Source organism: Mobula hypostoma, chromosome 20, assembly GCF_963921235.1.
Source record: "Mobula hypostoma chromosome 20, sMobHyp1.1, whole genome shotgun sequence".
In the NCBI taxonomy this organism is placed as follows: Eukaryota; Metazoa; Chordata; class Chondrichthyes; order Myliobatiformes; family Myliobatidae; genus Mobula; species Mobula hypostoma.
In genome coordinates, this window is record NC_086116.1 from 23150368 (window position 1) to 23164786 (window position 14419).

A 14419-nucleotide genomic window follows, 5' to 3' on the forward strand; every position below is an offset into this window, starting at 1 on the left:
ATAGGCACAGTACAGGGCAGTAGGTTGGTGTCAGTCCAGGCTCTGGGTATTGAGGAGTCTGATGGCTTGGGGGAAGAACCTGTTACATAGTCTGGTGGTGAGAGCCCGAATGCTTCGGTGCCTTTTGCCAGATGGCAGGAGGGAAAAGAGTTTGTATGAGGGGTACGTGGGGTCCTTCATAATGCTGTTTGCTTTACGGATGCATCGTCTGGTGTAAATGTCTGTAATGGCAGGAAGAGAGACCCCGATGATCTTCTCAGCTGACCTCACTATCCGCTGCAGGGTCTTGCGATCCGAGATGGTGCAATTTCTGAACCAGGCAGTGATGCAGCTGCTCAGGATGCTCTCAGTACAACCTCTGTAGAATGTTGTGAGGATGGGGGGGGTGGGAGATTGTCTTTTCTCACCCTTCGCAGAAAGTAGAGAAGCTGCTGGGCTTTCTTTGCTATGGAACTGGTGTTGAAGGACCAGGTGAGATTCTCCACCAGGTGAGTACCAAGAAATTTGGTGCTCTTTACGATCTCTATGGAGGAGTCGTCAATGTTCAGTGGAGAATGGTCGCTCCATGTCCTCTTGAAGTCAATAAACATCTCTTTTGTTTTGTTCACATTCAGAGACAGGTTGTTGGCTCTGCCCAGTCCATTAGCCGCTGCACCTCCTCTCTGTATGCTGACTCATTGTTCTTGCCAATGAGACCAACTATGGTCGTGTCATCGGCGAACTTGATGATGTGGTTCGAGCTGTGTGTTGCAGCACAGTCGTGGGTCAGCAGAGTAAACAGCAGTGGACTGAGCACACAGCCCTGGGGGGCCCCCATGCTCAGTAAGATGGTGTTGGAGATACTGTTTCCAATCCGGACTGACTGAGGTCTCCCAGTCAGGAAGTCTAGGATCCAGTTGCAGAGGGAGATTTTCAGGCCCAGTAGGCTCAGCTTTCCAATCAGTTTCTGAGGAATGATTGTGTTGAATGCTGAACTGAAGTCTATGAACAGCATTCAAACGCATGTGTCTTTTTTGTCCAGGAGGGTTAGGGCCAGGTGGAGGGTAATGGCAATGGCATCATCTGTTGAACAGTTGGGATGATATTATTGATAATATCATCGTATTTTGGGATTTTTTTTGAATGGTTTTGAATTGGTGAAAGTTGATCTCCCTCTAGAATTTGAGGGAAAAAATACTTCCCTGAAGATCATGGGCATTTATTTCAGTCCTATTATGAACACAGTAGATTCCTTCGAATGGAACCCTAGACTTCTTGACGAATAGTTGTTAGTCAGTAAGGATAGGCCTCAACACTTTCGCCACGATTATTCTCAACACTGATGCCCCATATGGCTGCACCTTCAAGCCCAAACTCTACCCCCTATACACTAATGACTGTGTGGCTGGATTCTGCTCTAGCTCTATCTACAGCAAGGTTTCCCAGCCTTTTTTATGCCTGATCTACAGGTTTGCAGATGATAGTGGGCTGAATCTAAAAATAATGTTGTCAAAGTAAAGGAAGGAGACAGAGAGCTTAGTGATACGATGTCATGACAACAACATTTCCCTCAATGTCAGCAGAACAAAAGATCTAGTCATTGACTTCAGGAAGGGGAGGAGGGCTGTGTGCATGCTCCTTTTACTTTTTAAGAGTTTCAAATTCCTAGGAGTGAACATCATCAATTGCCTGTCTTAGCCCAACCACATTAACAACACAGTCAAGAAAGTTCACCAGCCGCTCTAATTTCTCAGGAGGCTACAGGAATTTTGCATGTCCCCTCAGCCCTCACCAGTTTTAATTGATGCACCACAGAAACCATCCTACTTATGCCTCATCATAGTAACTGTTCCACACCTGATCACTAGAAACCATCAGCGCATCACAGAGACCACCAACATCCCCTCCATGGACTCTTGTCTACAGTTCCCACTGCCTCAGTAAAACAGCCAACAAAATCAAAGACCCCACCCAAACTGAGCACTCTCTCTACTCCCCACTCCCATCAAGCAGAAGATGCAAAAGTCTGAAAGTACATAACTGACATAAGGACATTTTCTATCCTGTTATAAGATCGAGTGTTTCGCTAGTATAAGGTGGATTCTTGACCTCCCAATCTACCTCGTTGTGACATTACAACTAATTGCTGACCTGCGTTGCACTTCCTCTGTACTACACCACTTCATTCTGCACACTGTTATAGTTTGATTTCTATGGACAGCGTGCAAGATAAGCTTTTCACTGTACCTCAGTATGTGACAATAGTAAACCAATTTACCAATAATCATATTATCCTTGTCAAGATGCACAATAAAAAGTTGCATTTCTGAACCAGTTACTTCACATTTTCTTCTGATGTTAGCAAAGTGCACTTCTGATGAGAGAATGTGCTACTTTGATATTTTATCCGCCATTTTGCAATAGGCAGCCCATTCTTACATGTCCTTCACAACTTGCTGCTTAGAGAAGTGGCAACATTCTGAGAAAATTATATGTAAATTAAATAAATTACAAATACATGATAAACTTTGTAAGCAGCTACTGAAGGCCATTTAGCTCAACTCTATATTTGTTCTTGCTTGTTAAGATCTGGAGATACACAAAACTTAAAAAAAAAAGTTGCATTTTAACTTATTTAAAGTCACTGAAAAATACAGCACAGAAACAGGCCCTTTGGCCCATCTAGTTTGAACCAAACCATTTAAACTGCCCACTCCCATCAACCTGCACTGAGACCATAGCCCTTCCATCCATGTACCTATCCAAACTTCTCTCAAACATTGAAATCAAGCTCGCATGCACCACTTGCGCTTTCTACTAATTCTCCTACTAATTTGCCATGGTATTTTAGGCTAAGATTTGACATATATAAGTTTATCATACAGATTCTCCCCAGCTAATGAATACCGAACATGTAAAGCCCGTATATACAGAAGAGTGCAAGGGGAGGGGGACAGAATCAGTGGGATGGATCTGCTGACTGTTACAGAGCTCCAAGTATCTTCTGCCATGAGAGGACATAGTTTGTGACCTTAATTCCAACTTGCAAATTGTTCAAGTGCTTTGAACAGATCTGAAGAACAGAGCCCCGTTATAAACTGGGGAGGGCCTGTAGTAGCAATTGAGAAACTCTCACCCACCATGCCACCAACCTCTCATTCCATCCAAAGTGCTGAAGTTTATGACCCGCACAGATATGGCTCCACCCTAACAACCTCCTGCTCTGCCCCTCTACCCCAAGGTGTTTCAAACACCATTATGTTTTGCCATGCACTCCTGAGATACCATTTTTGTTTGATTGTTTTGTCTTTGATTGTTCCCGATGTTGGGGAAGTCCAGAACGAGGGGTCACAGTTTGAGGATAAAGGGGAAGCCTTTTAGGACCGAGATGAGGAAAAACTTCTTCACACAGAGAGTGGTGAATCTGTGGAATTCTCTGCCACAGGAAACAGTTGAGGCCAGTTCGTTGGCTAAATTTAAGAGGGAGTTAGATATGGCCCTTGTGGCTAAAGGGATCGGGGGGTATGGGGGGAAGGCAGGTACAGGGTTCTGAGTTGGATGATCAGCCATGATCGTAATGAATGGCTGTGCAGGCTCAAAGGGCCAAATGGCCTACTCCTGCGCCTATTTTCTAAGTTTCTATGTTTCTTTCTCATAATGTACCTGCCTAATTTCAGGGAACCAAAGTTATAGCTGAACGTACTCCACTATGAGGCATCAAGGCTCAGAACTGATCAACCACTAACATCAACACACAATTGAAGAACCTACTGGAAATTGTAGTCTGAAAATATACGAAAGTAAAGAATGACATTACACAAAACCCATCAATTATACACCAGCTACTAATTAACCATTCCACATTGTCACTCTTTTGGGAATTTGGCAGTTTCATAAACAAAGTACAATTGCCCAAATCCTTGTTACTGCGGAGGGCTTGGATAAATAAACTTTGCTGTGTACTTCAAATACCACTGCAATAGAATAACACAGTATGTATTTAGACAAAGAGCTAAAAATTACCTAAATATTCAAACACAATTGAAATAAGTCTCAGTCTCCATAGGACAGAATTGAAGATATTTTGGAGGATGGATATGCTTACATCTCAAGTACGGAAGAGGTTAAGAGCAGGAAGAGAAAGGGAGCCAAAGTCAGAGTTGTACAGCACGTCATTCATCATCAACACTATACCACTGGTGAGGTGGAAACTAGTTTCATACTAGACCACAGGTTTGAATAAAATGTTTTATCAATAATTGGATACTGATGAGCATGTGAATTAATTTAAAACCACAAAGCATTCACACACTGGAATAGCTATTTGTTAAGTTAAAGTTGTTGGAGGAAGACTTAACTCACAAGAGAAAAAAAGGCCAGCAGAAATAGAAACACAATGCTAAAATAAAATAAATAAGCAGTTCTACCTCCCTCCATTTCCACTGCCCTCCTCTCTCTCACACAAACTTAATCAAGTCTCGAAGACAAGAAAATTAACTCTAAACCATGGTGGCTGAACATTCAAATGTTGGGTGTTTTACAAAGGATAAAATTGGATAAATGAAAAAGGTTATTTTTATATTTTATCCACCTGAAACTATGCAGCAAATTTAACAGATCATACCAATGGAAGTCGCACTATAATAACCAATTAGCTTCCTGATGAGAAGTTATCTATATATGTTGAAATCCAATGGTTTTAAATACTTAATGATGTCAAAAGTTAGTATTTGCAATTTTTTTTGAGTGCACTACATAATTTATTTTTCCTCTTCAATGCTGTAGAGACATTCTGTCTACAGAGAATAAGATGAAAACTCATATTATCACAGCATCCATATATACTGTATACACTCACACTTAGGTAGTGGAAAAATTTTCAAAGGGGTCCTTTTAGTGTAAAGTACTCTCAAAATTTTTCTAGTTTCAAATATAGAAATAAAAAGTAACTGAATTCCTTTTCCATTGAGACCTAGCATTTCAGATCCCTTCACACATCTGGAAATATTCCAGAGGTGTACTGTAGATTAGAGCAGGTCTGCACACAAAGCTTGAACACTAACCTAAAAAGACAATATCTGAAAGAACCTAAACCAATCCAAGTGCTTGAACATTATTGTTAGTAAAGAAGTCAAAATGCATACTTTTCCCTGGTCACCTGCTCCCCATCCACAACCAACCTCATAAAGCAAGCAACTGCCCCCAAAATCAGCATTTCTTTTTCTCCCCCATTCTGTTCAGAATGGCATTTTTTTTAAACTTGCTCAGCAAAAAGAAAGTTAATCCCTGTCCTTTAAAAACTTCCATCAATAAGATCAACTTTGGACTTGGTAAATACAAATTAAGTCAAATTAACAAAGTCTTACACTAAACTAATATATTTCCTCATTAACCCTGACTTTGGAGAAACACACGTTCAGGACCTTTGCCATTTCTCTGCTCAATTTCACAAGGTGGTGGATTTCATTATTCAAACTGGTGTGATATTCAAACATGCGAGGAAAAACTAGCTTACTTTGCAGTCCACAAAGAAGTGGGTTTTGCAAAGGAAGTGATCCCCTCAGTCAAGATGACTTGTTGACTTTCTCTTACTAAGACCATTAGTTGTTGTTTGAAAACTGCAGACCCTTCAATTACTATCTGGCTTCAGAGCTTCCATAGCAAATTTCTGTAAATCAAGAGAGCAAAATCTTCATTTTCTTTCATGCAATTGTCCACACCTTTATTTGTTTCCCCCCAGCTCCATTTATACACTTGCAGCTTTCTTCAATACCACCTTGCATTAAACAGTGCATACCAGAGACAAAAAGATTATTCAAAAGTCTGTGTTTTATACAGCATTGTGCAAGCAAAATTTAAATTCTACGTGATCGCTATTTATTGTCAGCGCTGAATTTTACTGTGTTAAAAAAAAGTACCTAAGTAACCTTCAGAGGTTTTGCATTGGTTTTTTAAGTGATTAATGCAAAAAGATGTCAGGCCTGAACATGCAGGCCCCTCCCAGTCTCCACCCAGCAAACAGGAGTCACTTGCCACTCTCTTCCAATTCATTACCGGCAGCCTATTTAAACCCAGCTCTTTTCCATAGTCTGTGTTCACCCATCGAACCAGCCGGCCTTAACCAGTTGTTTCTGGCCTTCAGTTACCTGGTGTGTTGAGTACCAGTTCTTTCTTGAATTGCGGACCCTTGTTGCTTCTTTTTTTTGCAGTTTATTAGAAAAATATCATTTATACTGCTCTGCATTTGGGTCAAGTCTCCTCTACAATTCCTGACAGGATGAGTGAACCAGCCATTGGCCATGCAGAGTATGCTTGCCTAAAGAAAGTCGTCTGTCAGCATGAGCACACAATCCAGAAGCAGCAGGAATCCACTCACCAGCTGCTCACCACTCTTAACCAACTCTCCCTCTCGATACAAGAGCCCCACACCAGTCCACCTCCCTTGAAGCCCCAAATTCTGCTGCCCGAACACTTCACTGGATCCCCTATCTGATGATGCAACTTCCTGTCCCAGTATGCCTTGCACTTCGAGCTCCAGCCATCTCTGTATTTTACAGACCAAGCCAAGATTGCCTTGATCATCTCTCTCCTGACAGGGTGAAATCTGAGCTGGGCTGCAGGTAAATAGGACAATTAAACTCCTACTTACAACAGGTATGAGGATGCGTCGGGTTTTTGACCATCCAGGGAGTGGAAGTAAGGTAGCAGATCGGATATTTCGCCTGCATCAAGGTTCACACTCGGTGCTGGATTACATCATGGAATTCAGGACCCTTGTGGTGGAGTGCAGATGAAATGCGAAAGCACTGCTGGTACATTATCATTTCGGCCACTCGGACAGCTCGAAAGATGAACTGTCTACCTGGGAGATGCCCACTGATCTCAAAGGCCTCATCACTCTGGCCTTCTTATAGAGCAATCTTCCAGAACCATCGGCCAGAACCCCAGTTTATTCCCAGAACCATTACAGGCTGCAGGATCCTCACCAGCAACACCTCCAGAGCCCATGCAGTTAGAGAGTTCCCTCAACCCCACCCCCCCCAACAAAAGTATGAGCATCTGTGATCAAACACCTTGTGTGCTTACTGTGGAGCAGCCAATCACCAATGCATCAAATGCTCACTGTGTCTAGGAAATTGCACGAACAGGTAGGGACAATGGGCCTCTTATCTGCTAAGCTCCCTTAGGCCCCTCATCCCAGCACCATAGCCCAACTCACTCTCACTCCTCCTCAACAGCCCAATGGCTCTAAGTGCACAAGAGGCTTTGGAGGGCTCTAGCACTGCAGGCAACAATCTGGATCAGCCTGTACGTACAGCCTGGACTCCCAACCGACCCTATCTCTTACTCCATCTGCATCACTGCCATAGATGGATATCCCTTTGGGATTGGGATGGTCCAAATATGCAAACGGCCTATGTACATGAGCACTGGCGAGCACAGCGAGTCCATTCAATTCCTCCTTATCGACTCACCCAACACTCCTCTTGTCTTAGGTTTCCCCGGCTCTCTACTCATGACTCTTACTTTGTCTGGTCATCCAATTCCCTACTGAGTTAGGGATGCACCTGCTGGACAACCTGTCTGCAACCTCAGTTGACTTCACCCAGTAAATCCATGGAGACGTAGAGAACCCAACTTGTTTCTAACTCATCACCTGCAGCCTATTCAAACCCAGCTCTCATCCACAGTCCTTATTCACCCATCGAATGAGTCAGCTTTAACCAGTTGCTCCTAGCCATTACCCTATTGCCCGTTGTGTTTAGAATTTGTTCTCTCTTGTTTCATGGCCCCTCATGGCTTGTTATTTTGCAGTTTATTAGTAAACTGTTAAACTATCTTCGCTGCTCTGTTTTTTTGGTCAACTCTCCTCTACATTTTGTGACAAAAGATTCAAGTCCTGCCCATGCCAAACCTCACAACAATCCAGCAGTTAATCAAACAAATAATTACTTAAACAAATAGAATTCTTAATTATATAAATGGGGATCAAAAGATGTGTGCCTCTAAACCAGGAGTAATAATTAACTGATGTTGCCTTTTGAAAATGGTTTGAGAACAATGGATTTTAAATGTACTGCTTTTTCTTCAATCTGGTTGCCTGTAATAATTCTGCCGACGGCAGATCCTTTTACAGTAGTCCACACACAGATGTTATAACAAAGAACTACAGGAACAGGAGGACTAAGTCATTCAGCTTTTCAAATAGTTTTCACCATTCCAATATTATAACAACAGTTAATCCATGCCTCAATCCTATACGAAAATTTTAAAAGAAAGGTATTGGAAATCTAAAAGGAAAATGCTAGTAGTTTTCAGCAGGTCAGGACAAATCTGTGGGGTGGAAACAGAGTTAATGCACTCAGTTGAAAACACTTCAGAGTTAACTATTTATCTTCCCACTATTGTGTCCTAAGCTTGCATTTTCTGCTTTAAGTTCCATTTGCCACAGTTGGCTCTACAACCCTGAAAAGCATAACCCAACAAGAAACTACTGATCACAGTCATGAACAATTTAGATTGAACCAGCAGCTGTCCACTTTGTGGGAGATGGTTCTAAATTAAATTTCTCTTTATGTTAAAAATATCTGAGTACCTGTACTGGATATCCACACCAGAGGGAATATTTCATTCCACATAAGGAAACAAACACCTATTCAATTTGAATAGTAGCAGTAGTGCGATCACTCCAGTCAAGTGATCGCACTTTGATTTTCTCCAAAGAGGTTGTCCCAGGATGTTAGGGTGAATTCTCTTAATGGACAACGCCTGTGTGTGACTTTGTTTAACGTGGAGGGGCTGATGCACGGGCAAACATCACATGATCCTTGACAGATCGAAGTCAGGATCCAGAGCATGGAATGCAAAATAACAGCGGACCTTCACTGCCATGGTGATGTGTCATCATCAGCTGCCAACTCCACCACTAAGGTCTTGGTTACATCGCTTTTTGTCTGGAACTTTCCCCAAATGTGAGAGGTAACCCGACCAGGAGTTAAGCATCAACCTCTGAAGCTTAGGAACTCACGAACTTCTCCATCACAACAGGGTGACGATCCTTGGCAAGGCATCAATTTGAACACCTCACTGAGGTAAATAAATCTAAATTTATGCCTTCATGTTTTTTTAAAAAACTTTTTTTTTCCATTCCTGTGTTGTGTCCTAGACCTGGTCCATGGAAAATACAGATCTTGTGAATCCAGTCCAACTGAAAAGATCTGTCTAATGCTCTTTACAAGTAAAGCACACTTGTACATTTGTATTCCAAAATATTTAACATTACGAACCAACATTCCGTTGATGTAGCTGTGCACAAGATTGGGCATAGATGGACACACAAATAATTTCACTCCTCTCCAATTGCTAATCAATTGCAAAAGTATCCAATTTTAATTTACAAATTCAAATTCAGTGAGCACACAAATCAATTTCAAATAACCATTTTCCTATCCATTCAGTATCTGTATTTACAATTTTATACGAACATGCTTATGCAATTTCTCTGCTCCTTCAACCAAGTGCGTATGTGGGGAATTTTTCAGGTTTTGGTACAATTTCCTTGAGAACACATGTCATATCCTGGTGATGCATTTTTGGGTGGTTACTGAGGAATATTTAATTATTTTACCTAGTCGACTGCTTTCTTTTTCTGTTCGCATTTAAATTGTCTGTCACACAAAATAAAGGCAGTTGCTCATGATGAAACACAGGAGTAATTAACAAAAGAGCACAATCTCTAGGGATGCTTGCTGCTATATGAGGTGCCCACAGACTGAATCCCAATTACATCTTACATTCAAACTGAAGATTCTACTAGCAAATAAAGACACCATAAATGAGTGGGGATCAGCTTTGCATAGCAAAATTCCCAATTAACCTCTTAACAAGTGACTATCCACAGCTAAGATGTCCACATATATTCACAATGGAAGGTGCAAAGGAGGAACTAACATGACTAGACTCCCTTTTCAATTTGAAAGAAATAATATTGGCTGGTATGACCTATGGAAGGTCGTCATGAGATTAAAAAGGCAATTCAGCAAACAGCTGTGGCAGGGCTTGCATGCCATGACTTCCAATGAGGTGAAACCTAACAACATTAATGAAAACGATACTTCTCTTCCCAATGAGTTCAATGCCTTTTATGCACACTTTGAAAGGAAGAACAACACTACGCCTGTGCAAATTCCCATAGCATCTGTTGACCTGTGATCTCTGCCTCGGAAGCCAGCGTCAGAAAGCCAACTTCAAGGAGATGAATCCTTGCATGGCATCAGGCCTGAGGGTGTACCTGGCTGGATACTGAAAACCTGTGCTGATCAACTAGCTAGAATCTTCAAAGATATCAACCTCTCACTGCTGCGGTCTGAGGTTCCCACCTGCTTCAAAAGGGCAGCAACCCACAAAGAGTAGAGTGAACTGCTTCAATGACCATCGACCAGCAGCACTCATATCTACCACAATCAAGTGCAGCGAGCGGTTGGTTATGGCTAGAGCTAACTTGTGCCTGAGAAAGGACTTGGACCCATTGTAATTCACCCACTGCCACAATAGGTCTACAGCGGATACAATCTCACTGGCTCTCTGCTATGGAGAACCTAGACCACAGCAAAACATACCTGTATGTTAGGCTACTTTTTATCAATTACCATTTGCATTCACTAACATCATCCCCTTGGTATTAATCACTGATTTCCTAAACCTAGGCTTCTATACTTCTCTCTGCAACTGGATCTTCAACTTCCTCATCAGGGGATCACAGTCAGTAAAAGATCAATGATAACTTCTTCTCCTTGCTGAACAATCAACACAGATGCACCTCAAGGATGCATGCTTAGTCCACTCGTGTCTGTGCAGCTAGCTGATTTATAAATTGATAAGTTGCCCCATTGCTGTTGGTAAACTCTCAGATGGCAATGGGGTGGTATAGGGGTGTGAGACAGATCATACTGTTGAGCGGTGTTGCAACAATAACTCCTGCTCAACATCAGCAAAATCAAGGGAAGTGACTGTGGAGTTCTGAAAGGGGAAGTTGAGAGAACATGCACCAATCCTCAGAGGTGGAAAGGATAGGAAGCTTTTAGTTTCTGAGTGCCAACATCTCTAAGGATCTGTCCTAGGCCAAACACACAGATGCAATCATGAAGGGTGCGTGCAACTGGCTTTATTTCATTAGGAGTAGAGGAGATTTTGAATGCCACCAAAGGCTCTAGCAAACTTCCTTAGATGTATGGTGGAGAACATTCTGACGTTTGCATCACAGCCTGGTGTGGAGGCTCCAACGCCCAGAATTGGAGGAGGCTGCAGAGGGTTCTCAACTCATCCAGTTCCATCACAGGCACAAACCTCCCACCACTGAGAACACCTTCAAGAGGCATTCTCTCAAAAAGATGACATCCATCATTAAGGACTCTAACCATGTGTGACATACCTGCTTCTCGTTACTTCAAGTACAGGAGACTGAAGATCACACTCAGTGATTGAGGTACAGCTTCTTCCCCTCCACCTGAATGGTTCATGAACCCATGAACACTCCCTCATCATCCTTTTTACTTGGACTATTTGCCTTAGCATTGCATTGTGGCAAAACAATAAATTTCACATCATATAACAGTGATAATAAACCTGATTCTGAACTCACTTAAAGCAGACCTGTACTTGCTCTTATCTGATTTCCTTCACCCACTCTGCACTTCAGAACAGATTGAGGCTCTTGACCAAAGCAATTCAAGCTTAATGAATTTACTTGTAGTTCATTTAAAACAGTCTTGAGGAATAGTTACATATAATCCAATCTGACATTTGCAATGATATAATTCATCTCACCCTCTGATAATTGCTAAGCAACACTCTAGTCTACGTACAAGGGAGATGAGAAGGCACTCCTCTCCCAGTTTCACCCCTCCTACAACAACTTGCCTAAGTCACAGAGTGCCCAAAAATCTCGTGTTTACTGTGTGGTTTATCAATCAGAAAACACAAAAACTCAATAGTATACAGACCTTGAATGGTACAGTGGATCCACTCAGCTGGGACAGATCGGGACCTGTACCTTTTGGCCCAGATAAGCAGATGCCCCAATGAGATGCTTCATGGAACTAATTAAAGTGGTGCAAAAATGACAAAGTACTGTTTACAAGCAAGCTAAACGGTCTTGGCCCGAAACGTTGACTTTACTCTTTTCCATAGACGCTGCCTAGCCTGCTGAGTTCCTCCATTTTGTGTGTGTTGCTTAAAATACCATTTAACTGAGTAACAAATTATGTATTCAGTACGTATTTCATTTAAACACTAACTATGCTACTACAACACAATAAAACTATGTATTAGATTCTCAGTTATCAATGGAGGAATTCATCCAGTGTACACTGCCGTGTTCTTTTCATTAACTGTAAATGAACAAAATCAGCAGAGACACATAGTGCAAATAATGCCCTGCCTTCATACAATTCAAGGTTTTTATCATCCAAATCTTCATTTTCATTGCAACATCCAAGATGATTGTTGATACCTCCAAATTCTTCGTCATTCCTAACTTGTTGAAGTAGTGACATTATTTCAGTTTCATAGCTGGCCATTTTTGGCATCTCCAAACCTGAATGCTTGTAACCACAGCAAGCAAAATAATTCCAAGTCATCTTACTACTTATTTCTCACCAACTATCAGAAACCAACATCATTGCCTTTTGAACACGAACACATGTAACTGATGCTGTTTTAAATTGTTTGCTCTAAGCACGGAGTAATGTCTAATGGCCACACAAGTTCCCACGACTAACGCTAATTGGAAACTGCTTGGCAACAACCTCCTGTCTCAATTAAGCAGCATAGTATCCCAAATAAACAAAGCGAATCTCGGCTATTTTCTTGATTAGTTTTTGCTCTAAAAGTTGTCCCAAGTAAGCAGCTGTCCTGATTAACCAATGGCCCAATTAACCAGAATCCACTGTATTTGCTTTCAAAATAAGGGAATACGTACCTGATGATAAAAGCCAGTTGGAACTATATTTTTATAATCTCGAAGATTTTCTGTAATCCATCTTAAATCAGTGGTTTTGTTACATCATAAATACTAACAATCTTATTGGTGTAACCAAGCATGTAATATAATCAACTGTCAAAAACAGAATTGAATCAGATAAGAGCAACGCACTTCTGTCTACACCTCAGCTGAAAAATATCCAAGCTCATGACCTGGCGGATCAGCGAGGGATTACTGTACTCTCAGAAGTGCTGTCTTCTGATTGAGACATTAATTAAGACTCCATCTACATTCTAGTGTGGACATGAAAGTTCCCGTGGTACGACTTTGAGAAACAATGGTATTGTCAGAGAAGGCAGCAGTTAGCATTCCAGCTTCACAACTCCAATGACCCAGAGTTTGCATGGCCTTGTTGTGTCTTTGTGGGTTCCTGCCCAGTGTTGCTGGATTAATTACTGAATGCAAGTTACTCCTCAGTCCAGGTCAGCGGCAAAGGATCAAAGAGAATGTTACTGGATGTGAGGGAGAATAATTTGTGAGACCAGCGTGGAAATAAGAAGGGGGCATCAGGACTGATGGGATTGCTCTGTTGGGAGCGGGCACAGATTGAATAGATTTCTTCTGCATTACAATAAGAATTTAGAACATAGAGCACTGAACAGAACAACACAGGTTCAGGCCCACCTGCCCTCAACGTTGCACTGACACTTTTAGTATCTTGGCCAATGCTTATCCTTCAATCAGAATCATTATCTTCTGAAGTGGCCCTGAGCAATCTGAGTGAGGAAATTGGCTGCTTTGCTTCCTACTTTTGAAAACACCTGCACTTCCTAAGTATTAATGTGCTAATTGCAACAGGGATCTTGCACATTTACTTTTAAATACATTTTGACATGAACAAAAACAGTTTACGTATTTCAGCTCAGAAAACTACACCTATTATAAAGATGTGCATCACTTTATGATGAGGGGGGGAACACATGGCTTGTGATCTGCAGACAGTTAGCTTGGACAATAATTGTAAAAGTACACTCACATTAATGTCCTTATGTCTGAGAGTAGCTTGGATAAAAGGATTGATGGAGAGGAAATACAGCCCAGAGTCCTGCTCTGAATTACTGTCTAGTGCCACACATTGAATTGAAAATAAACATGCACATGAATGCATCTGGATCAGCAGTGAAATTGCATGCCACTGAAATGAACTAAATACTACTGGATTCCTGGTTTGATGTTTGCATTCCGATCTGATCGCTCACTTTTTGACATCTGTGCAATTAGTTCTTTTTTCACACATTGGGTGTTTGCTGTTTTCTTGAACGGGTTCTATGGTGTTTCTTTGTTTCGTGGCCACCTGCAGGAGGACGATTCTCAGAGTTGTATTCTGTATATATACTTTGACGATAAATGTACTTTGAATGTTTAAATCTTGAACAGATGCAAGATTTAGTCACGTTG

At 41.6% G+C, this 14419-nt stretch overlaps 1 protein-coding gene across 10 annotated transcripts in view; it reads right to left on the bottom strand.

Annotated features, from left to right (window-relative positions):
- The window catches only part of anks1b (ankyrin repeat and sterile alpha motif domain containing 1B), an 870400-nt gene that overhangs the window by 797529 nt on the left and 58452 nt on the right, over positions 1 to 14419 (bottom strand). The window lies entirely within an intron of this gene.